This window comes from Anas platyrhynchos, chromosome 1, assembly GCF_047663525.1.
Source record: "Anas platyrhynchos isolate ZD024472 breed Pekin duck chromosome 1, IASCAAS_PekinDuck_T2T, whole genome shotgun sequence".
NCBI classification, from domain to species: Eukaryota; Metazoa; Chordata; class Aves; order Anseriformes; family Anatidae; genus Anas; species Anas platyrhynchos.
The window spans coordinates 23,254,890-23,281,037 of NC_092587.1; the positions used below are offsets into that span (position 1 = coordinate 23,254,890).

General features: G+C 40.3%; 1 long non-coding RNA gene across 1 annotated transcript in view; it reads right to left on the bottom strand.

The window, feature by feature from the left end:
• Nucleotides 1-14: 14 nt before the first annotated feature.
• The window catches only part of LOC140001534 (uncharacterized), a 30,982-nt gene continuing 4,848 nt past the window's right edge, over nucleotides 15-26,148 (bottom strand). The window contains exons 2-3 of the long non-coding RNA XR_011806806.1: nucleotides 25,446-25,563; nucleotides 15-153 (exon numbers count right to left, since the gene is read on the bottom strand). This is a non-coding gene — a long non-coding RNA (uncharacterized lncRNA). The remainder of the gene's footprint in view (nucleotides 154-25,445; nucleotides 25,564-26,148) is intronic.

Here is a 26,148-nt window from a genome sequence, read left to right on the forward strand (position 1 = left end):
AGCTTGATAGTCTGTCGGAAGCTTTACCATATAATATATTTCTTCAGATTAAAGCTATTAAGCAATGTTCTTGAGGTGTAAAATCAGCATGTCCTTTATGCAAGGCTTTCTACCATTTCAGACTGGAGGAAAAGTCTGAACAATTTTTAAAACCTAATGCAGAAAAAAAGAAGAAAAAAAAAAAAAAGATAAAGTAAGCGGGGATAAAGTAAAAAAAGATAAAGTAAGCTTTTCTAACTGTGAAACAAATACCATTTATGGTTTTGAACATATTGTCATCTTTGAGTAAAATTCCCTCTTGAAGGAAAAGCACAATGTACAATCTTAGAGGACATAAGTACATGTATGTAAGAACAGTGAAAATTGTCAGTGAAATAGTATACAGTGAGTTGTGAATCAGAATGAGTATGTTTGGTAGTTTTGATTGTGGCTGTGAATGATGTCTGTAAACATGAGCAGTCTCACAATGTCTTCTGTTAGTCAACAGTAATCTATCAGTAATAATTCTCACTTATCTTAAAATATTAAAGTTTGAGGTCTTAATTGATTAATTGTACAGAGCACTTAAGGGAAGATCCAAGATAACACAAAATTGGAACCCAAACTATGGCTTACATCCAAGAAAACAATCTATATAAACTCATTTAACTCAGTGAGGTATCCATGATATGATAGACACTCTGTCTTCTGTCCAGAAGTTTTTAAACAGGTTCAAAAACTGCATATAATCTTGGCATATGGCCATCTATCTGTAGCTTGAGACCATTTGAGATTTACAGATTTAGTGACGCAAAGGCCAAGTCTACCTAGGAATGTAATTCATTAGGAAAGCTGAGGTTGTCCATGCATACACAATGAGCAGTCACACTTACTTTTATTCAAGAACATAATAGCAGTGGTGGTTGTCATGGTGTGGTCAACTTTTACATAGCAGACAGACAGCTACAGCATTCCTCTGTGCAGAAGCTTACCTGAATCCACTTCCCTCCTGATTTTGAGACAGTTCATATCTGGATCTGTCACTTCCCCTGGCAGCCTCATGGTTAGGCCACAGAGTATCAAAGGCAGGTGAGAGCATGGAGGAAAATATGGGAGGCACCATGAAATGGGCCATAGTGTGTCTGGGAATGCCCATCACCCAGATAATTAATGAAGATGTTAAAGAGTGTTGGGCCCACAGTGAACCCTTAGTGTATATTACCAGAAACAGGCCTCCAGTGGACTTCCTGGCACTGATTACAGCCCTTAGAGCCTGCCAGTTCAGGCCGTTTTCAGGTTCACCATCCATATACCTAGCCTGTACTTCATCAGTGAGAATGCTATGGGAGAGGGTGTTGAAAGTCTCACTATAATCAAGATCAACAATATCCACTGCTCTCTCCTTGTCCACCAAGCCAGTCATCTCATTATGAAAGGCGATCAGGTTGATGAGGAATGATTTCCTCTTTGTAAATCTATGGTGACTACTTCCAGTCACCTTCTTGTCCTTAGTGTTTGGAAGAATTTTCCAGGATTATTTGCTTCATCAACTTCTCAGGGATCAAGGTGAGGTTGGGTTGACCAACTTGTAGTTCCCTGGATCTTTGGTTTTGCCCTTCTTGAAGATAGGGGTGACATTTTCTTTCTTCCAGGTCTCAGAACCCTCCCCCAGTCACCATGACCTTTTAAAGATTATTAAGAGTTAATAGTACTTGCAATGACATCAACCATCTCCTTCAGCACTCATGGGCATGTACCATTACATCCCATAGACTTGTATATGGACAGTTTGTTTAAATGTTCCCTAACCTGATTTTCCTCCACTGAGGGTGAGTCTTCCTTGCTTCAGTCTATATGGGTCTAAGGAGCCTGGGGTCCCAGAAGGCTAGTTTTTCCAGTAAGGACTGAGGTGAGGGCAGCACTGAGTATCTTGGCCTTCTCCATGTCCGTTACTACCAGATGTCCTGCCTCATTCAGCTGTGGACACACATTTTTCCTAGTCTTCCTTCAGCTGCTGATAGACCTGTAGAAGCTCTTCATGTTGCCTTTCACATCTCTTGCCAGATTCAACTCCAGGTGGGTTTTGCCTTTGTTAACACCATCCTTACACACTCAGACAGTATCCCTGCTCCCATCTCATGTGTGCTTCCCTTTATGTTTGAGCTTTGTCAGAGCTCCTTGTTCATTCATACAGGCCTCCTCTTAGATAGCTCTCCTGCATGAGGCAGGACCATTCTTGAGCCCAGAGAAAGTGATTCGTGAAGATTAAACAACTGTCCTGGACCTCTATTCTCACCAGGGCTATCTCAGAGGATGTTTCCAAGTCAATCTCTGAGAAGGCCTAAGTCTGCTCTCAAGGTTGTGGTCTTGTCTTGTTTTGCCTTGTTCCTACTTTTCAGGATCCTAAACTCTACCATCTCATAGGCACTGCAGCTAAGACTGACCCCAACCTTCACCTTCTGTATTTGTAACTCTGAGGTCCAACAGTATCTCTCCTTGCTGGATCCTACAATAACCAAACGAAGTGATACGGACTTGATACTGACATGATACGGACAGACTTCCAGGACAAAATAAAAACATTCCATAGAGAAATTTTGGACAAAAATATTTTGCACTTATGCAAATGCAACTTAATAAAATGAAATTAAATTATCACGCATAAAGAGCTGATATACACTGGCATTTGCCAAGATAGTGATCCTTCATGTAATAATTTTTGTCATACTGAAGTGGAATCACTTCAAAAAAGGAGTTGTAGTAGTAGTTCAGCCCTTATTGTGCCTCTGGCTCTGGCTATGAATGATTTCTTGCCTCCACTGAGGTCAGAAAACTACAGGATTTTTTTTTTCTTTGTTCCTATAATCTTTTTCATAAGTGGATTTCATTAACGGGACATTGTTAAAGAGATTAAGAGGAAAGCATTGCTTTGAATACTGTATTTACTGATTTAGCTAGAACTCAGTTATTTATTATTGGCTAATCTTGCAAAGTTTAGTTTAACATTGTTGGGAAATAGTTCTCCAAACCTTGCTGTAATATACTCTGCTGGGTATAAGCTAATAGATTACTTTATGTGATAGCTTCCACTTAAAAGGATTGCCTTTAGCCCAACCTAACGATGACAGCTCTAATAAATGCTACTCTTTTCAGTCTCCTTGAATGCCAGTCTAAGCAAGCTGAGTAATAAAGCTGCTCTTGTCTTTGTCAAAAAGTCAATATCTTTACAATATATTAACACTAATTGCTCTGGGGCTATCTAACTAGAAGTACATACTGATGGATCTAAATGCCCTTCGTCTAAAGAAACAGCTACTGCTTTAGATTTTCCTGAATTTGGCATTTGTAAAGGTTGTATTAGAAGAAATCACAGGAATTTTATTGCTTTAATTATTTTATCATTTTTCACAGCATAAACTGACTGCAGAAACACACATGATTGAAAATACAAGTGTGCTCCCATATTTTGGAAGCTACGCTGTCATAGAACTGTGCCACGTTATGTGACCCTAAAAAAAAATGACCCACTTGGCCAAAAAAAAAGTTAGAAAATAAAAGGGAGAGGAGTACTTTATGTACACTTGAACTTCACACAAATATTATGCACCATAACATGATTATATGTCCTATCAAAAATTATTGGATATGCTCTTTGGCTTATATTCCTGATGTGTTAGAAGAATTTAGCTTTTTTATTTTTTTTCTTAGCTTTTTTTTTTTTTAATTAAAAATAAATATGAGACTCCAAGTTTAGCCTTGAAATAAATAGACATAACTTAGTCAAGTCAAGTGTATTTAAACTTGGAACCTGAAGTAGAATCTGAAGTTTGTTATTTAAACCAAAAGGTACCATCAATACCAATCAATACAGTTCATACGCTCATGGTTCCCTGAAAGAGGATCAAAGCAGTTCACACTGTTAGCAGTTCATGCTGTCAATATCGGTATTTTTAAGGGATCAGTAGAAAAAAATATGTGTGAAACCACTAGTGCTGCTGGAACTACAACCTAGAGAGGATTTAAACCATTGTGCTCCTTTTAGAGGTGCATATCCTGGGCGAGAGGCTGTTTGTTCATTACAGGCAGGTATTAGAGTCATAAATAGTCATCAGCAGAGCCATAGAAGGAATGGAAGAATAATCCTGCAACTGCAATGCACTCCCCACTTGGGTCATTTGGGAATTTCTAAAATAGAAGGCAATTGAATGATATTCAATTAACACAAACACACTCAGACATTGTGATAATAACATTAACGCTTGTGAGGGGTAAGAATCTCCTTGGGAAGAAGGTGCAGCTCGCTAAGCATGAACATATGTGCTGCACAGCTGATGACAAATTTAACCTGATCAAACATTAAACATGAAGGATGGCCTTCACATAGTGGGATTTAACCTCATTGTTAGAAATGGACTGAGATGCACTTGTCTGTAAAGTCAGAATTTGGTATGCATTTATTTTGACAGGTTTCTAAAACTCCATCCTCACTTCAGTATAATCTTCTCACTTGAACTCCTACAGCTGTCTGTGGGGTCACACGATGAGTCGCTCAAGTTAAAAGCACCTCAGCCAAAAGGGAAGAGAGGAAGGTTTTTTTTCTGACTAACTACACAAACCAGCAAAACTGGCTAGTTTAGCCAGCACAGATGATTTAAGAAATGCTTGCCAAACTACACCCCAGTGCTGTAGCTGTCCTTATCATCAATGACTGCCAAAACAGTGCTTTCATGATTGCTTACTCCCATTCTTTAGTTCTGCTTTTGAGTACAAGGCAATGGTTGTGTGAGGACCTGAAGCCTGAGAAAACCTCCAAACAAATTTCTGTGCTGGTATTCCCAGCTTGAGAGGATTTTAAGTTGCCCATGGAAGAAATCAAAATATGTGGATGTTGTAAAGGTCAGCAGCTGAGCATCCAGGTTGTAAATAGCCTTCCTATAACAATGTATATATGAAAGATTTCGTCAAACTACTGTTTTATTATTTACATGTGATTTAGCTATATGTTTTTGTTAATATTTACGATTATTTTTCTGTACTCCTCTTAATTTCTCTTTTTTTTTTCTCTTGCAAATCCTAATTCTGAATTCTGTAAAGTTCTGTAACATCCTAGCAGCCTGTTTATTGATGTTCTGATTTGATTTTGTTGTGAGTTAGCCAAATAAACTGTCTGAACACATTTCCAAAAGTATTTGGAAAATTTCTGTTGCTGTATTGTGTATAATTAGGCTTGGCAGAACTCAATTTCTGTAATGACAGTTTCCATTGCAGAGGAATCAAGGACAAGATAAGAGTCCATCACTTGTCGCTTTGTGAAGAACTCCGTAGCAGGCTTTGAAATTATTAAAAATATGCACTACTAGTCAATGTCATGTGAAAACATATATCTACCATTAATATCAATTAGTAAACAGCTAATTAAAACAGACATCATGTTGGGGGTAGATTTGAATCACATTTCTGTACTACATTACTACTGCCCTAATGTAGAATATTGGGAAAATCACAGCCCCATTTTTAAAGGCAACCAGTGTTTTCCTTTGGCCTGTTTTTAGTTAAATATTCTTTACCGTATCACACCAAACCCTACTGAATAATTCTAATCAGAAGCCTTCAGCAAAAAAACAAACAAACAAACAAACAAACAAAAAAAAACCTCAACACCTGCTTTCTGTTTTAGCCCGTGCTTTCAACCTGATTTTCCCTCTAACTGCCTGACAAGGTTGTAGGTGTAATTTTCATCAGTTTCCCTATCCCATGGGGACAAAACTCAGTAAATTAAATAAGCTTTGAATAGTTTCATCAAAATAATGCTTTGTAATTCCGTTCCTAAAATGCCCAATGTTTTTTGCTTTGCTGCCAGACCTTGTGTTCTGATACCATTTAAAACTCTTTTGGACAGCAGTTTTTTTAAGAGAGCTGTAGTGCAGATGGCCATGTGCTTGGTGCTGCAGTACAAAAACAGGCTTCCTAGGCAGCTTACTAGATCTTGCAAGTGAGCTCTTCCAAACAAGACAGTGTTATGCCTACAGGTGTGTGGATGGTCTCAAGGGGAGCCAATAACCTGGAGGATTACAATACTCCATTAAGAAACGGGTATGTTCATCACCTCTCATAGGAGTGTTTATTTTGAAAGCCAGACATCTGAACAGATAAACACATGATATTCTTTCCTTGTAAGCTTTCCATGCAGCACAGAAATATAACTACACTACATTTTTGGTCAAAGATGGCAATTTATAGCTGGGTTAAGAATATTTCCCCCCCAGCAAATCATGACCTTGTTCTGGTAATTAATATGAAAAAATGATCTACACTGTATAAAGGTAGCTGTGTCTTTGAAAGAGGTGGGACTGTTCTAGACATCTCTGGAAGAGACAGAATAGACCTTTGTTTAATCCTCTTTTAGTAATGCAGTATTACAATTAACACAGCAGACAATTCAGAATGTGAAACAGTTTCAGTCACAAAATTATGCCTTTTTTTCTGAAAAAAAAAAAAGCTTTATAACTATAACAAGAGGAGAGAGAGGTACGGGAGGCCCTCAAATTAGAATTAGCCTTTGAAAAAATACGTATTATTAACCTCAGTACCAGTTTATATATTAGCATCTGCCTTCACAGTATGTGATTTCAAGTTCTCTTGTGTTATACCTGAATGCTCTCTCTTTTTAAACTTCCTCCCCTGGGACTGTAATTCATTCTATATTCCTTTCTCCCATATGATTGTATATAAATAATCAGAGGAAAGTATGAAACCACAGTAAAAAATGAACCTTTCCAAAGAATAATTTCTCTTTCCTACCGTTTCCTACTGCATCCCCTTTCACCCTCTGTTTCTTCACAATCTCCCTTGTCTTTTGTTATTTTGATAAACCTCCTAATACCAAGGAGCCAGTGTAATTGCCACCCATCCCTGGAGATAAGTGAGAGAGATGGGTAAGCAGATGTCAAAGTCTCAAAACAAAGGTGAGTACAAAGCTATGCAGAAGACTGGTGATTTATAAAGGAGACATTAGCATTATCGAGCACTGTTTGGGGAAATGGTTATGCAAAGAATTAACAGTTTCAGATGAAAAGAAAAAGGAGCGCAGTTGGACCTGCCTGAGCAAGCACATTAGCATAACCCTTAGAGAAAGCCTAAAGAAAAGGATTTACAGTAAGGGAGCTGGAAAGCAGAGGCTTGCAGCTCTCAGGAAGCAACAATTTCTGTTTCTTTGGATCTGCCACTGCTACAGAGGCAATAGCTTGTATGGTTTTTAGTGCCAAACGAAGATACATGACCTCATCATCAGTTTTTCTTCTAATTGAAATAACCTGCAAAGCCTTACAAATCCTGGCTAAACAGCAAAGCCAAGATACATAATGAACTCTACTGTTTTTAAGGATAAAAGGCCTAATGTCTTGAATTTGGACCACTTGCCAGGAGCTGTGACCTGGACAGCGCATACCGTTCGGGCTTTGCTCTCTCAACCTGGAGATGTCACCCACCTCCACACCTTCTCTGAGGTTTCTCCTCTCCGGTGGCTTCAGCAGAAACCCACACCAACCTGTACCTGGGCAGGATCTGCCCGGCATTCACTCTATTGTTTACAAGTAACTCTGACTCAAACCTGTTGCCTTTGATATTTTGTGGATTGCCTCGCCCATTTGTGGCTTCTTATAAAAAATAACTATTAACCTGCAACGTATCATTTACCTGAGTTGAAATGTTGAAAACATTAAGGTCTCATCCTTTTTCACCCCCACTACAAACATTCACTTGGGACAAATAGGTTCTTACTCAGCTTCCCCAAAAGTAAGTTTATTCTAATAGACTCCTAAAGAAACAAAATCCCATGGTAGTGTACTCCTGCCTGTATATGAAACGGATTCCTGTCAAACCTAAGAAGTTTGAAAAGTGTCATTTTGACTTCGATGGTTTTCGCGATTTTTTTGATACGTACACACAGATTTTACTCAATAGCTATGTCAGCTACATATTTACTGCTTATAAGTAATCTTTTGTATGTGTAATAGTTCAATGAATCACTTGGAATGAAAAAAAATATTAAAACTTGCTGAGAGAAAAATAGCTGATAGTATCACACTCGGCAGAAGTTCAATACATGATTCATCAAGGTGGTTAGGTTGTTACACGTCATGATTCCTGACAATCCTCCCGAAAAGTCCGACTAAGATTTACCTTCACTTTAAATGTCAAAATAGTAAAAATTCAAGCAAAATAAAAATAAATAGTAAATACTCACCTACATGATACCACAGGTCAGGACTTGCTGGAATGAATGAACGGGTGAGTGGACAATATAATTAGCCTTGTCTGGAAAGGCAGGGCTCTGGCCCAGCCAATTGGGATTTGTCATTTAGTGAAAACCTTAGCATAATTATAGGGAAGTTGATTAAGGGTGTCTCCTGTCATAGCTGATTGCAGTGAGCACTGTGACAAAACATTACCTGTCGAAGATCTTACAACTAGTTTATAGTATACCTCATAAATGCCAAAAGTTTTAAAAGAGGGTGCTTTTTTGTGTGTTGTGTGTTTTTTTGTTGTTTTTTTTTTTGTTGTTGTTGTTGTTTTGTCTGAAGTAAGAAATACCTTACATTTCAACTTACTGTTGCTTTTTGATGCACCAGTGTTTTGATGAATGGAGGCAAAAGTATTTTCATGGTTTTGCTATGCAGAAATGGGGTGTGGGGAGCAAGACTGCCTTCCATGGTACCCAAGCACAGGTATCAATTGGAAATGCATGCGTGCTGTGCGGCAAACAAGGTAGCAGGGAAAATTACCCACTGGGGAGCAGATCCTGAGGTTGCTAAGGATGGGGATCACTGAACTGAGCACCACAGTGCCCTCTGATTGCTCTCAGAGAGATCCAGGCAGGAACACTGGAGCATCCCTAGTGGACGCTGATGTAGGGCATGTTACCATCCATGTAAAGGTGACGGAACAACCTTCTGCTCTCTGTCATCAAACTTCTCGTTCTAATCATATTCACACATCCCTGTGGGATGAGGGCTTCCCACAACGATGGGATGGCAGGAGGTGCCTTTTTCAGCTGTAGGCCTTCCATTTTGCTTGTAATAAGGCAGCTTAGAACCTGATCCATTTCTCCCTCAGCAGCTTTGGAGCTCATCAGCTTTGGAGTTGATGTCGGTCTCAAGTCTTTTGTTTCACTGTGGAAACAATTTTGTCATTTCAAATGTCACATGTAGTGTTTTCTTTGTATTTTTTTTTGTTTTTTTATTTTTACTGTTTTCAGTACTACATGACAAATCCTTCATAAATGTATATAATGGATCCAATGATAAATTCACAAATGACAAAATAGCCAAAATACAGAGTTATTTTACAATCGTTAAAGTCAGCTGCCATTTAGAATTAATGTTTTACGTTGACTTTAAGTAATTATTTAGAACAATAATTTAGAAATAATGGTTTAGAAAATAATAGTTTATAAAATCATTCTAAAATTATGATAAAAATACTCTAAAGCAAAGAGTTTCCTACGATGAAGGATGAAGATTTTTTTAATATCAGCATATATTCATGATATATATATCATATATATAATATTATTCATATAATATAATGTCATTGTTCCACAGTAACATGCTACTGCACATTACACAAACATTTTAACACAATAGTAATTGGTAAAAGTCTTGAAATTCTAAAATTTGTTCTTGTCTGGATTGATTTTTTTCACTTGATGTGCTTGTAAAAGACAATATTTTCCTTCACGGAAACTGTTAAGCCAGTTTTCTCTGTGAAATTGCATTATACACAATAATGAGACCTTTTAGGTCAAATTGCTGTTGAGATGCATGGCAGCTGTTTTCAAAAAGTCTTTGTTGTTTCAGCCCAAGCTATAGACTGCAAGGCTCTGCCACTTCACCTGTAGCACCATTTTTCTCTCCTGTAACATTGCATCTTTTTGGTACCAGATCCACTCCACAGCAGCCTTACAGACAGAATCCTACCTTGCAACTTTACCACCTATCTTGTGGTCTAGCATCCATTATCATTGTCAAATAAGAATTTCCTCCCAGAATAAGACTTTTGCTGGCTTCAGTATTAAGTAAATGAGTGAAATAATTCTCAAAACAGGAAGGAAACATTGCTGTGCTTGGTGGAAATGATGTTGTGGAACAGAATGAAAGTTGAGAAGCCTGAGGAGATGTGGAAATGGCTCTGCAGGGGTATGGGAAACAAAAGGAAGGGAAGAGGAACTATGACCAAACCATTCTTCACACCTCATTAACCTACTAGTTTGTCTCAGACATTCAGCAACATCCCCTCTGGCTTCTCTCATTAAACTATTTCTTTCAAAGCAAGACTTGCAGTTGCTGGTACATAAGGTTCCCATCCCCACAGCAAGCCCAACAGGGGTCAGCAAATTATTGACTCCGGTACTCTGGGACTTCTCTGTGGTCACTGCCCAGCATTACAAACAGCCTCACTGCCCGCTGAATGTGTCACTCCCCTGCTGAAGCTGCCAGCAAAAGCGTTAGTTTTGTTTGTGTGTTTATGATGTGGACATCTGTCCATTAGCGACTGGAGAAGAGTCCCCAGTGTCACGCCCCACAGCTGCCGGCTCATCAGCAGACACTAACAATTTCCAGTTGCTACTGAATGAGCTGGATTCAACCCAATAACCTGATGCTAAATGTCTCTGTGCTCCTCCAAATCATAAGAGTGTGGCTGTTAGGTGGCTCTTGATTTCACTCTGATAAGGCACAAACTGGAAGGTGTTCCTGCTGGTTGTGGGGCATCAGGAGAAGATAAAAAAGAAATAAAAATAACAATAATAATAATAATAAAAAGAAAACAGGAAAGCCACAGCTGGCAGCTAATAAAAGAGGAGATGTCTGAAGCCAGATGGGAAGAGAAGCTGGTAAAGATATGCAAATACTGCACAGTTTATATCACTCACTGAATGCGACAGATAAAAAGTCAGGTATGTAATGTGCAAAGGCAGAAGTGGCCCAAAGCTTTTCAGCAATGTAGGCAAAACTGACCTCTGCTGCCTCAAGAACAAAGAACAGAGGAATTGAGTTTTCTCCCATTATTAATCAGTGGCAAAATTCCACATCATGACTTTGGCAGAGTGGTTTGCAATGTTAACTACACCTTGTGGACTGATGGGAGGCAGGGGATGTGGTGCCTCCCTTCCGTTCACCCTTTCTCTCCACATATCCCCTGCTCTCCAGCCAGTCTGATCCCACTGAGATGTATCCTTCTTCCCTGGTACTTCATCTCTGTGGTGGTTTTACCCAGCTGGGCAGCCAAGCTCCACCACAACCACTCTCTCACCCCCTCTCCTGAAAGGGAAAGGGGGAGAAAATAGAAGGAAAAGGGCTCAAGGGTTGAGATAAGGACAGAGATATCACTCAACAATTATTGTCATAGGCAAAACAGACTCAGCATAGAGAGATTAGAGAAAGTTATTGCCTATAACTAGAGGACTAGAACACTGAGAAAACAAAACAAAATAATAAACTAAAACCACCTTCACCCAATCTACCCTCTTCTACCTCCTCCCTGCGAGTGGCACAGGGGAACGGGGAATGGGGTCTGCGGTCAGTCCTGACGCTTCATCTCTGTCATTCCTTCCCTGCCCCTGCTCCCCGTGGGTCCCTCCCATGGGATGCCGTCCTTCCCGAACTGAGCCTGTGGGGGCTGCCCACAGGCAGCAGCTCTTCAAGCACTGCTCCCGCATGGCTCGGTACCACAGGGTCCATCCCCCAGGAGCAAACTGCTCCAACACAGATCCCCCATGGGTGGCAGCTCCCCCCAGACCCCCTGCTCCTGCGTGGGCTCCTCTCCACGGGCTGCAGCTCCGGCCCGGGGCCTGCTCCTGCGGGGCCTCTCCATGGGCTGCAGCCTCCTCCAGGCCACAGCCACCTGCTCCACCGGGGGCTCCTCCACCCATGGGGGGGCTGCAGCGTGGAGATCTGCTCCATGTGGGACCCATAGGCTGCAGGGGGACAGCCTGCTCCACCAGGGGCCTCTCCACAGGATGCAGGGGAACTGCTGCTGCGTGCCTGGAGCACCTCCTGCCCTCCTGCTGCACTGACCTTGGGGGCTGCAGGGCTGGTTTTCCTCCTTGCTCTCCCAGCTGCTGTGGTGCAGCAGCTTTTTTCCCCGTTCTTAAATCTGCTCGTACAGAGGTGCAAACAATGTCGCTTATTGGCTTGGCACTGGCCAGCAGCGGGTCCCTTTTGGAGTTGGCTGGAACTGACTCTTATCTGACATGGGGCAGCTGCTGGGCTCTGCTCAGAGGCCACTCCTGCACCCTCCCTGTTACCAAACCCTTACCACACATACCCAGTACAATCTCTCAGCAGAGGAAGGCATGAAGGCACATGTAAACATTTCTCAGTAGCTATCCCATTACCCCCAGGTCAGATCCTCCCTTTCTCATACCATGTCACCTTTTCCTAAGCTCACCCTTCACTGAGGTGCCTTTCTCTCTCTCTGTTCCAGCACAGTTCAAAACCACCACCTCCAACCTTTCTTTCTCCAAAGTGCCCACCATAACCCTCAACTCCCCTAGGCAGAAGGACTGGCTCCATAATATCTTTACCCGCCAGCTCTGCCATAGAGCTCATGCTCCACTTTACATCAGGATGTTTTTTCCATCAGCACTTCACAATATGGGGCTCAATCCCGTAACTCACTCCCTTTGTGGAGGCCACCGTGTCCAAACTGAAATATTACGGAACCTGTTTCTGTAACCCAGAAGTGGAGCAGAAGAAATGCTTCAAACAGGCTAAGGTCTCCTTTCCCTCTTTTCTCTAATGGGTTGCCCATGATCTCAGCGCTGGCAGGAGCTGGAGTAGACACCACACAAGCAGGACACAGCTACCAGCAGCAAGGCCACCACTTGGCAGTACTCTAAGTGTTCCTGTGCACTGCCCTCACCTGAAGCCAGACCTGGGCAGTGTTGTAGCCCTTGCAGATAAGATACGGGAGCTCTGATCACCCCAGCAGTTTGGCTTGGCAGCACATATGTTTGGCTTGTCTTGGATTTTGCTTTCCCAGCTTATTGCAGATAGATCTTTGTCACATGCCTTTGTCATTATTTACCATACCTTTCCTTTGGTCATGATTTTCTAGATATTCTCCTTTGTACATTATACAGTACTTTGTTAGTTCCTGCCTAAACAATTCAGACTGCTTTTTGGAGATCTGTGCCAAATCTCCACCCAGGCACCCCACAGGGTTTAGCTACTCACAGAGGTGGGCCATCACAGCAGCTGTCACCTGCATTCTCTTCTGCTTGACAGAGCCATGTTAGGTGCTGCTGAAGCTGTAGGTCTTCCATTTTCTAGGACCTACTGATCTGAGGCTGTATGAGAAACCAGGGCACTGGGGAAGAGCCACAGAAAGCAGAGCACTTCCCTGTCTTGCACCAGGATGGTGCAAGGAGGTGATCTTGCAAGGAGGTGACACATACAACAAAATCAGGGAGTTGGGAGCATATCATGTTTTAAGTTGGGACCCTTCCTACATGTGCATAAACTTTCTGGGTGGAAGTATCTCCTAAATGATGGCAAGTCAGGTTGTCTAAACATCAGAGCCCTCTATTGTATTGCAGCAGTTCAAGTCATTTTGAAAACTTCCACTATGTAGTGTGGCATTTGACCATATCTGTGTCATGTAATGGAGCCCGAAGGTTTTCCTTTGTGATTTCCAAATGAGCCAGTTTACATGTGTAGCACAACACAACGCAGAGGCAGCAGCCTGGGTCCTGAAAGCACTAGAACAGACTAATAATTTAACCTTTCCATGCATAGCATTGTTCTAATTTGGCACAGCTCATTTCTAATGCGTGGGATACTTTTAGGACCTGAGCCAGTCTCTTTGTGGGACAGGTCAGCACTGCATCTTCTGAGACTAAAAGCCCCCCAGTATCAAACAGGCAGGATTCTGTCCCACACACAGTTCTGCAGAGCAGCTATGCTGTCGCTGCCTCTGTGGAGCTTTTCGTTTGGGCACAGCACCACACTTCTGCAGTTACCATTTTCCCTGCTCTGGGGCTGACATGTTTGCATATGCAAGGCTACCTCTGACATTCGTGCTTCTCTGTACAAGCTGAAGAAGTCCTTTGATGGGCAGCACAGCTCTCCTCTGGCAGGCTTCCCACAATGTGGTTTGCACTCTGTGCCTTCCAGGACTCAGATCTAAGCTTTTAAAGAAATTATAGAAGGCTCTTTTCTTCTTTTTTCATTTTTGCATAACTAACTAATTTTAGTTTTGAGAATGACATAGTTAATTTACATTTCAATCTTTCTAAGCCATTGCCAAGCTTCCATGACAATAGGTGCTATATAAATTTGTAAATAAGAGTTTTCTTATTTACCTGATTGCCTTTCATGTCTCATTGTCTTTCATGTCAATCTATGCCAAGGCACTTTCAAGTTATAACTTCAGATGTGGAAGCTAAAAGCAATCTGAGTGAAATGGTTTTATGTCGAGAAAGATATATTTCTGTGTACATATTGAAAGCGGCAGCTTTAATAAGGAATAGTAGACAAAGAGACACCCTCCTCTCACCCCGCCCAACTGCAAAAAGGTTTGGGAACTCTGGCTTAAACCAACAGCAATAGCACAAGATGCTTCTGAAGCTCACCTAGTCCCACGTTCTCACTGCTGAAAGTCACTGCACTGTGTGTAGCTCTGGTACATCTATGTGTACTTACACCAGTGACCCCACATTCATACAATGGGTGCTTGGGATTGTGTCTTTAGCAAGAATAAGCCCACTGGCCTATTCATGCCCACTGACAGGAATATCTAGAAAGTGATCCCTTCCCCATGGACTGGCATGTGTGCAAAGAGGGAAAAGCAGATGTCCTCACCAACCTGGCATAGAAAAGGAGATAAACCACCATGGATCCTTTCAATTGTAACTAGGGAGTTTAAAGAGCACATCATAGTCTTCCCTAAACTCACAAATCCTTGCTGTTTAGGATACTGGACAGCAGTATATCCTGCTTCTCACTCTCACTTGCCAGACTTCACTTTTTGGTTCCAAAATGCATCTCGCAGGCCAAAACTTTTCTCGTATTATGGAAATATAAGCTGCCTTGAAATTATTTGTGTGGAAGACATACAAAATCCAAGCTAATATTCTCAGTCCTCATAGTCACTGAGAACAATGTGGGGTAGAACATTTCACTTAAGATACTGACCAATAATAAACCATCTGTATTGAATAATACTGACCTCCACCCCAAACACAGAGACGTATCACTGCCCCAAGCAAAGATACATGCACGGCTCATGAGAGACAAGACCTGGTTTCCTGACTGTTGTTTTGCAACAGGTTGTGTCTGTGTGTATAGACAGGCAGAATGACAGCAGGAGACATACCTGGAAAGGAGCATACCTGGAAATATTCCCAAACAGCTCTGGCTGGGGTGACCACAGGTGTTACAGTTGCCCACCGCCCTTCCATCTCTCGTCTGGAAGCTCTCTACATGTGCAGCAGAGATGGGCAGTACAGATGTGGACAGAGTTGCTTAGCAAAAATCATCTCCAGCTCTATCTCACCTTAACACAGCAGGTCCTGGACTGTGGTAGCCAGAACAAGGCATACCAGCACTGCCACTACACATTTCAACCTGTGAGAAACAGTATTTAACTAGTCAATGTGTACATGCATAAATTTAATAGAGAAGCCTACAGTTGCAGTTTGGTCTTCTGCTTTATTTTTTTTTAAACAGACTGGAATATTCTTTTAAAAAAAATCATCAAAAAATTCCCATTCAGCAGTACTGTACAGTGTGTTTGATTGATAGGTTTTTGTTCTCTTCACGTAATCATATATTGAACTTGATTTGGAGTTTGATCTCAAGGATTTTCTTCTGAGACCTTCCTGCAGTTAAATTAGCTCTTTTTCCTGAGCATTCAAAACTTCCCTGCTGAGTCTGCTTTTTTTTTCCCACCCTGCCTGTGAAGTCAAGGAGAGTAAAAACTCATTAAAGCTTTGCCATAACTATTCATGCACTGGAAGGGCGTTTTGAGATGTAGGTACTAAGAGATCCTAATTAATCTTTGCTCTGTTTTAAGAGAAGTTCAGGGGCTCCAGAGGCTTCTCTCTCTATTAACATTTTGAGTTTATTTTCCTGCTGCTGTCTAACACATCACTTCTGCAGAAATCAGAAATAGATTACTATCCAGTTATAACATCTGTACAGAATAATTCTGTCTGGCTTAGACTTCACCAGAGGATATTCCCGATTTGTTTCTACAAGAAGAAGAGAGGAATCAGACCCAGGGATTTTTCCTTGTGATTTCTATATCAAGAACAACATCACAAGCAATTATAAACCCAGTCTGACAAGGTCTTTATGCACCTGTAAAATAACTTTCATAAAATAAAATAAAATAAATAAATAAAAATATTTAAATTATTAGGAACCTCTGTTCACTAGAAGTCTTGAAGAAACAGATCCACCTGTCTGTTACCTTCAAAAATAAAAGGGAAAAAAAAAAAGTCCAATTTACTATGCCTGCTGAGAGAAGTGCTAATTAAAGCAGGTCATAAAAGTTCTTTGTCAGGATGAGTACCTAAATTTGGATTTTAAAAATAAGTAAATAAATAAACCAACACAAGGCTTTTCAGGGAGACTGGGACAGAAGGTTGCTTACCACCCAGCTCCACCACCAGCGAGTTTCCACACCTTCTAACACAGTTGGAATGCGGCCTTAAAGAAAATCTGCATTATAAACTGCCTCAGAAGTGTTTCACCTGCTTGTGAAACGAATTTAAATGACTTCTGAAAGCTGCAGAGGTAGCAGTTCATTTGGATTGCAAAGCAGTATAGGAACGGTAAGTGTCTTCCCAGGCTACCCATCTACATATTAAAGGCATAAAAAGAACTACTTGGAGTCATAAAGACCAGTGCCAAAACAAATTCAGGGAGACCCATGGCAAGTGAAATGGTGGTTCTGGGCAGCAATGTCAGCGTTCAGAGGTTATTTATCATACAGAGTCCCAAAACATTGCTGTATGTTATAAAAATCACTCTACACTTCAACGTGGCATTGCCCAATATTTTTAGGCCCTGAAGGAATAGCTTTAGGAAATAGTTATTTCTGTGAGACTTTCATATCTAGACTGTATTTGATTTCCGATGGTTTAATTCTTTACAATATAAAATGGAATTACTGGAGGGTATTTTTGATACTCTTCAACTAGGCATTTGAGAACCATTACAGTTTCTTCTATGCTTGACTCTGCTCTACAATTGTCTATGTAAAGATGATATATGAATGTCTGGAATACTTGTATAAAACAGAGTGAAACATTTATTTCCAGTTCTATCTTTCAGACCCCTACATGTGGATTTGAACTTGCCAGCAAAACCATCTGTAATTCGATCATTATGAAACACACAGAACATGAGAGCAGGAGAGAGACTTAGAAGTACGAAAGTTTTATGGAGGATTGTCGTAGATCATGTTTCATCGACGCAGAAGGAAGAAGAATCCAAAAATCCCCCAAAATCCACGGAGTAAATCATCTATGACAGATGCTTCTCTGAACATAAAGGAAACGATCAGTTTACTGAGAAAGAGGGAAGATTTTGCAAGCTGGGGAAATCCTGCAGGAATTTCACCACGAGTAAAATATATCAGCAGTACATGCATGTGAAAGTGGCATCTCTTTCTCTCCTGTCACATTACTCTTAAATTCATGCACTCCCAGATAAAAGAAGGAATTGGTAATGGATTAGAAGGTCATTAGAGTCCCCTGTTTCTTAAACCCTTACTGTAGGACTTTATTATAGTAGTAGGACTTTATTAAGGAAAGATTAGGGAAATCATTCATTTTCAAGATATTTCACAAATACATCTGAGCCCCTTCATACAATGAAGGCTGCTATAGTACACGTTCTGTGTAAGTGGAATACTTGCCTCCCCGATCTGCATTGTTTCACTGGACTCTCCAGCAGAAGCACCACAAAGTCAATCACTTCATAGTTCCATAGGATACACAACCATTTCACTACAGCATTTAATTATCTATGACCCAGTGCTGGATATCTCAGGAATAGGTTTACAGTTAATTAATATACCTCTTGCTCTGGTCCTGCTTCACTGCCTTAAATACCTGCTGCAGCTTTGCATAGTAGGAGGTGTTTATATGATGGATGTTAAAGCATGTAGCACTTTATATGCAGTACCAGGTGGGAGAGAAAGGTGAGTCTTGCCTCATGGTCACTCTGTAAGAACTTGTCCAGATCCATTTTCTGTAGGCTGTCTGCATCAATTTCTTTGGGCCAGAGTAACTGTCATGAAACCAAAACATGGCACTCATTTGGAGTATGAGATTATTAATTTACAGCTTTCTTTTGGCCTAGAACAGCTTCTTTTTGCTTGCAAATATTTCAATACTGGTTAGATATGAGCAGAAAGAATACGCTGAAGTAACTCGTTGCCAAAAAAAAAAAAAAAAAGAAAAGAAAAAAAGGAAAATGATCAGGAAAACACAATAGTATCAGAAAGATGTAAAAAGAAAAAAAAAAAAAAAAGTAGCCCCAAAGCTGGGGGAACAAAGGACATCAAAGGACATTTATTTAGAGAATAGGAAAATGTAATGAGAAAAGGAAATGTAGCAGTTTTAATAGGTGTGAAAGGTGGGAAGGACTAAAAACAGAGGAAGGAAAATATGGAAATCTTTCAAAGAAGTTATAGTTATAAGAAATTATAACTTCGGAAAGCAGGGGATAATCAGATGATCTCCAAAGAACCTTCTCGGGAGTGTATTCTTTGAATTCTGCAGTATTTAAACATGTCTGACTTCAAATTATTTTCTTTAGATTGACTGATACATTATGCCTTTTAACTACAGGTATGTCAGACAACATAATTCAAGAGATGAGACATACCACAGGACCGGCTGCTAGACAAAGCCTTTAAAGGCTGTGCACTTTCTCACTGAAAGGCAGTGTAGAGATATGGGGACCAATGTCCCCATTTCCAAAGCTGTCTACCAGTTTCTGGTGACACATATTTTTTCCATAATAATTGAAATCTCTTTACCCTTCCTTAGTCATTCAGAGATTTTAATCAGTGGTCTCAAGATAGTTATTTAGACACTGCACCAGCCAGAATTAATAAGTAGGTTTAAAAATACAGGCCCATGATTTTTTTTTTCCAATTGCCCAGATGAAAACATCTGCTTCAAGGTCATTTATTTCCTCCTTGAGCAAAACCAAACTTTGAATTTCTGCACACTGCAACCAGTAACACTAGAATAAGCTGTAAGTACATGCTTGATTCTGCCACATCTCAAACCCCACAAGCCAATACTAAGCCACTTCTCCAAGACTGGTTTGTGTAGCCTCGTGAGGAATTTCTTGGCGTAGCAGCCAGTTGTCCACACTTGCACGAACTATGGTTACAGATTACTAGGACTTTTAAGAGATTTTAAATGCTTAAGCATGACAAAAAATAGCACTAAAAATCAATTGCAAGTATTGTTACCAAAAATACGTGATCAAGCCTTAAGAAATTTGGAATCTTTCTGAAACCTGTAATCTTTATTCCATGTTCAAGCAATACTGGTCCTTTCTCCATCCCTTCTCTTTAAGGATTCAAAATATCTACAGTGAAATCAACTTTTTTCTCTATCACAGCATCACAATTAAGTTGAAAGCTTAGTTCCATTCTGCTCTGCTAATATCTTAACTGCTCAATCTTAACTACCTGCTACATTACATAATATTAGCATACTGACTGTTTAGCTCTCTGACATAAAAGTTACAGTACAGTTGAAAGTAATTGAGTTAATGTCAATGAAGACTGAGCTATTTCCCCACTCTTCTGGCAAGTCAGAGCCTAGTAACTTTGAATGATGCTCACTGAACATTACAGGGAAGCTTGCATCCTGCTGCATGTTTTATCCTACTGGATAAGCTAAAAGATCACTACAGTCTATTGAGCTGCTAAATTGATACTTTCCTTTATCACTTAGGAAGGGATTTCTCTCATCTGTCTTACAGTTAGGTGCCTACTCCAAGATAGTTACTCCAAACACTATTTGTGGTTGATAAAAAAGTAAGAAAATTTTAGAGTGTGTTTTGTTGTATCTTTGTATCTGTTACCATCTAGTAGATTTATCTTTGCCAGGATATCCCTTCTCCCTCTGATGACTGAGTGAATCATGGATGCATAGCTGGGCCCACAGACCTAACATATAAATGGTTAAAATTGTAAGAATTAAATGCTATAATGCAGATTACCAAGGTTACTTCAGGCATTTTTGGCTGAGGTGCCTACTTGAGGAATGCAGTCATCCCAGACTTGCCCTGCAGGAACCTCTCAGCCTCATCTCCAATCCTGAACGCAGGTGAGGGGGGAGGAATCACCCTGCAGAAGTGTCTGTCTCTCTCCATTGGCTGCAGATGGTACCTAATGAGAGCAGGCCTCTAATTAGTGCAGGAGAGGTAAGGTATGTATATGAATTCAGGCCTAAATAGTCGCTTATCACACAGAAAATGAAAAGTAATTTCTCTCTCTCGGAGATGGAAGCACTTTCTGCACTATATTGCACTATTCAGGATGTGATAAAAGACAACGTGATTATCATCATAACAAATTACTTGGCTTGAGAATCAGTGCCTGGTCTGAAGGTGTGCTAGGGACCCACTGTGGCAGAACTGTATATTTTAGAGGCTCGCCAACATTTTCTCCAAGATGCTACATAACTGAATACTTGATGTGTAGCCCAAATATCAATAAAATTGTATACAGATAAATTCTAATAATTACACACTTGAAAGGGGAGAAGTTACAAAAGAGTAAAATGATAACATGGATATTAATGACTTTTCCAAAAAACATACAGCATTAGACAGCTTAATGAAGCACTACCTGTACCAAGTTAGCTCTAAAGGTGCCCACTATATAAACAATTATTATCATCTTGCTGCAATAATAGACTGTACAAGTTATTTTTATAAAGAACAGGTATAGGACGTAGGCATGCTCATCAATAGGCTCTGAGCAGCAACGAGGGCAGATTCAGCAATGAGTGACCCAGAGAAAATGAACACAGATACCACTCACTTCAGGAATTCAAGCATACAAACATCCACACATACAAACCCCTCAGCTTTATTAATTACAGCAGTGGGGCCAGAAATGTAGTTTCAGAAATTCAGGAATGCTAACAGGTCCTGAGAGCTCACAAGCACCATCCCCAAGCACTTGTTCATCGCCCAGTACCATAGAATAATGGAAAAGCTCAGAACTAGTTTACATCAGAGATTGATTACCCAAAGACAGACCTAAAATACTTTGCAAGCAAAGGAACCACCCTTTTAAATTAATTTATTTTCAAAAACAAATACCAAAGCAAACCAAAGTAAAGGAACTTCCTGTTGGAAACCCAGTAGCAGATATTGTCCTTATCTATATGGGCGGCTGCCCTTCCACATGGCTGACCGTGAGGTGTGGGGTCAGTGCACACGATGTCAGCCGCTCAGCACACAGGAGGCAGGGGAGAGGAGCCAGCAATTCCTCTGTCCCTTCTCCACACCACCATAGGTAAAAGCATTCAAGGGAAAATTCATCCTAGTCTGCTGCCTATGTCTTTTCAGCGTGTTTGAAAACATGACATACATTTGCTGTGATATACATTGTATATCCCAATGAAAGAATGCATCTACAAAACAGGAAGAAAAATTACCCTTTTTTATTATTCAGCTAAGCTATAAATTGCCATCTGGAAGCCGGACTCGTAAAATGTAGCAAAAGAGGTAATGACGACAGACAAGCGCAGGAAGAAAAATTGTCTGCACCATCCTCGCTGCCCCCAGACTGGGTGCCATATCCCAGCAAGGTGCAATCCGTCTGGGAGCCGTGGGAGCACGCGTGGCTCCCTGACGGCAAATTCTGCCTTTAAAAATTAACTCGCTACCCTGGGTTAACAGCTGGCACTTAGCAAATAGTGTGTATGCTCTACTGATTTTACCTCCTTTATGGCTTTCTCTGTGACTGCCCTTGAGTTAATGGTTACATCATGCATTAGTAGGATGGTGCCGGTCATTCATTTCCCAACACGGTGAGCGCTGTCACGTGCTGGATGTTAAGTACGTCTCAGCCAGCCTAAGTCCTGTGTAATTAACTTTGGCCCAGTGCATGGAAGCGTGTTTGACAATGAGCATCATTCTCAACAGTTCTGCAGAGGGAGGCGGAGAGGATTCAGGGGGATGATATGAAACAACCTGGCATCTTTTTGCAGTTAATAGCCCTACAGTTGCAAGGGAATGTCTCTGTGTCGCACTGCAGGGATTAGAAAATTGCAGAATGAGTTGTGATGGCCTCAAATGCATCAGTTCTTTTCATTCACACCCAAAATAATTCAGGCAATGATAATTTACACAGTAAATAAAATATTTTGCATTTTTCTTATTCAGAAACAAGGCAACTGATCAACTTCTTTTACTGAAATTGTCAAAGGTATTGAGGTTCGTGACTTTTCTTTCTCTGAATATAGCTGTCAGAATCTTACAATGAGATGAAGTTTAATAGGTCACTTGGTCTTTTCCTTAGCAATGTATGTTTCCCTTACTTCACATATTCTTTTCAAATATTTCTCAAAGCAAAACACATCTTACAACCTTCATTTTACCCTGCTATTCACCAGACATTCCCTCCTTTCCTAGGTTGATCTTTTTTTATATATAACCTTTGATATCTACAGAGATTTTTTAATAGTCGAAGATTTTGTCCCCTTTTACCATGAGTCATTGTAATCAGTCATTTATCTTATTTTTTTTATGTATATGGTGATTTCTTCAATTCCTTTTCATGTTCTTTTTTCTCTAACTTGCTTATAATGCTTAATATATTTTTGAGAAAGGGCCATGTTTAGACCAGTGGGCAATATTGCAAATGCTGGGATATTGCTTCATGAGGTCACACTGCTACATAAAATTTAGATTATTTTTTTTTCAGGTAGATGACTTGCTAGCCACTGATATTTGTTATTCTCTCTTAGCGTTTCTTTTCCTAAATACTTCTCTTTCACTGAGCCAGTGCTTTATGTTATTTTTCTCCAACTATCTTTCTTTCCTTGAAGGAGAAAGATTTTTCCTTCTCTGATTGTTACCACTAAGTTTACCCTATTATGCCCACTGGCCTATAAAATTTGAGGAATTTACTACAACAAATCCCCTGAGAACAGTTACCAACTCAGAAAATGTGCTCCAGTGCCCAGCAAATACGATTTACATATTCAGTGGCTCTTACTGTCTCTGAGGGAAAATCAAGCAGAGGTAGGTTTTTTCTTGCTTTAGTTTGTGAATAACTCTGAATTTGTTCATGCAAGGGAAACTAAAATATTGCAGAATAGAAGCAAAGTTTGAAAAAAAAAAAAAAAGAAAGAAAGAAAAAAAGAAAACACAGCACCCTCTGATGCCACAGTTTTTTCTTAATAAAGTGGAAAGAAGAGAACTTGGCCTTATGTGGGAAAATTCAATGAACAGTTCAGAAATAGGATGGGAGGGAAAAAAGAGGCAGGCGAATGGTAAAAACTATAGGTTGCTAATAGAAAGGAACAAAGAGAGAATAACTTTAAGTAAATATGTTTATTTAGTCTATTTACTAGTTTCTAAAACAAAAACAAACAAAAGAACTGATAAAATGCTTTGCCTGATCCTGTGCCAATAAAATAAGTGCACTCTTTTTCACTGACTTTAATATGAGTAGGGCCAGGCTGTAGATCTAAACAAAGATTTAGGATCTAAAGAATTTAGTGGGATGGGGCTGTTGAGGTTGCCATGAGCTGAGCAAGAGCATCACTTTGTGAATGGATCACAGGAGCAATCACTCTGCAGTGATGCATTTCTGTGGTGAGACTTGGAGTGAAAGTATTTTCAGGAGCCACAGGAAGGCAGTGTGTAACAACTTGATTGTGGTTTTGAAAGCTTCATGTAGGCCATCTGAGGAAAGGATGGGTGGCATTTATCAGATCTTCTACCTGAGCTCAACTTAAGAGTTGGTCCAAGAGTTTTCAGTGGCACATTATTTTCGGGCAGAAAACGTTGACTTTTGACCTTTTGCTGACCTATAGCATTTTGATTGCTATAATGTAAATGACTGATACAATATAAATTTGCATGTAAATAATCACGGGGGTGTTTGACGTTTATACCATTTCTATCTTCAAAGTGGAGTCAGCCTTCTGTGAATGCCCTGCAGCAACTGCAAAAATGGAATTTAGGTCAATAGATGATGAGATGTGTCAGGCAGCAAAATGCCTGAAGCCACAAACATTCAAGCAACTCTCACAGCCTGCGTTGGTCGCTGCCCCTGTGTGGGGGTGCAGGGCTGTTTGCTCTTTGAAGCTTCTTTCACAGCCACAACAAGAAGTTACCCAGGATCCATAACCTCCACTTTCAGGCACAACTAATGTGGGCAGCAGGCAACGAGCCCCTCGCTCTCTTTGTTGGATGCCCTGTCTTGGCCCAGGTGCTCAGATCATGTATCCAGGGTGTTTGGTGAGACCCAACCTGCAATTACATCCGTGTCCCTTCAGAGGAACTTGCAATCAGAAGGGGTACACACACACCCTCACCATGTTCGCATACAAAAGGGTCCCAGACAAAATCCCTGTTCTTTCCAAAGATTAAGATATTTTGAAAGGGTCCAATTCTGCTTGAACTCCTTCTTTCTGGTTCTGCCCTTTCTGCCCTTTTCACATCTTTGTCTGCCCTTTCTGCCCTTTTTCACATCTTTGTCCTTATGGACAAGTCTAATAGGAACTCCACTGGTCAACAGTGTGTGATTTACATTTATGGAGGGAAGTGATAGAACACTGGTGTGCAAAAGCCCTCCAACAGTGGTATTGAGTGACTGGCAGGTGTCCTGGTACACAGCATGAAACGAGTTGTCCTGTCCTGCCCATCACCAGCGCTCTGTGCTTTCTCCATCTTCAGAAAACAGGCCCTGCCAGCTTGAGCTCCTGGGTAAGCCGAGTTCTCTGCACAGCTGTGATAACCGTGATGGGTCTGAAGGCAAATCTGTCATGTAAAGATTGCTGCACAAAGAATTCACAGTATTATTGGACCCTTTGAAACAGGTTCCTAACACTTGGCCTAAATTTTTGTTTTGGATCACCATATTCCATAACACAAACATACAAATTGTTTTCCCCAGCTTGTAGCCTGGCACTCATTTTTATTTATTTTTTATTTTTTGGCAAAAATGCAATTATATTAATTTCCATGTATTTTTAAATTTTCTAAAGGGAAGAATATATTTTCTTTCAATCATCATTTTCCCAATTTAATTAGTTAACATTAATATATATTTCTCATTATATAAATCAGCTTACAAACCCATTAGCTATTGTGACTCTTGTTGGTATTCTTAACTAGCTTAGTCCTGCAGAACAGACTCACACAAAGTTTTCACTATGAGAAAGAAAACCTTATTATACCACTCACCTCTCAGGGATATATTCCAGTCAAGCACGATTTCAGAAGCAGCTGTGTTTGCCGATGGGTGAATGTCTATCACTGAACTCAGCTGGATAAAACCTCTGGCTAGGGAATATGGAGAATTCTGGCAGAATTAAAGCAGATGATTGAGGGAGAATAAGAGTTTTGCTGAAGCAGTGGGGGATAGCAATGTTTTGTTGAGTCTTGCAGCTTATATGTGGTAGAAAGGAACAGCTGGCTTGTGAACCTTTGAGTAGAAGTTCTTTGAGGTATTTGCTCTTTTGCAGTGCAGAAAACAGCATTCAAGCCCCAAAGGGAAAAACCTTCAATTCTGCCCAAAGCCAGTAAACTTGCTATCTGCTTCCGTGACTTTTTAACATGACAAACTTTCTATGTTGCCTAAATTGTTGCTTAAAGTATAAAATCTGAAGCTATATACATAACTACTAATATTGAAAAAAAAAAAAAAAACAAAAAAAAAAACTTCTCATTAATAAAAGGATATTCAGAGTCCTAAATGTTCAGAAGCTTTGATCAGCTTGCAAGAAGCTATCCAACAGTAACTGAAACTCATCAAAGTTTCCTGAACCAGGCAACTTTCCCAGGTGAGGTTTTCTAATTCAATTTCTAGTAATTTCTCTGTTCTTGAGTTTAGTAGGATTATCAGATGAAGGATTTCTTGTGGTATTTGTTGCTATTTCTATTTCCA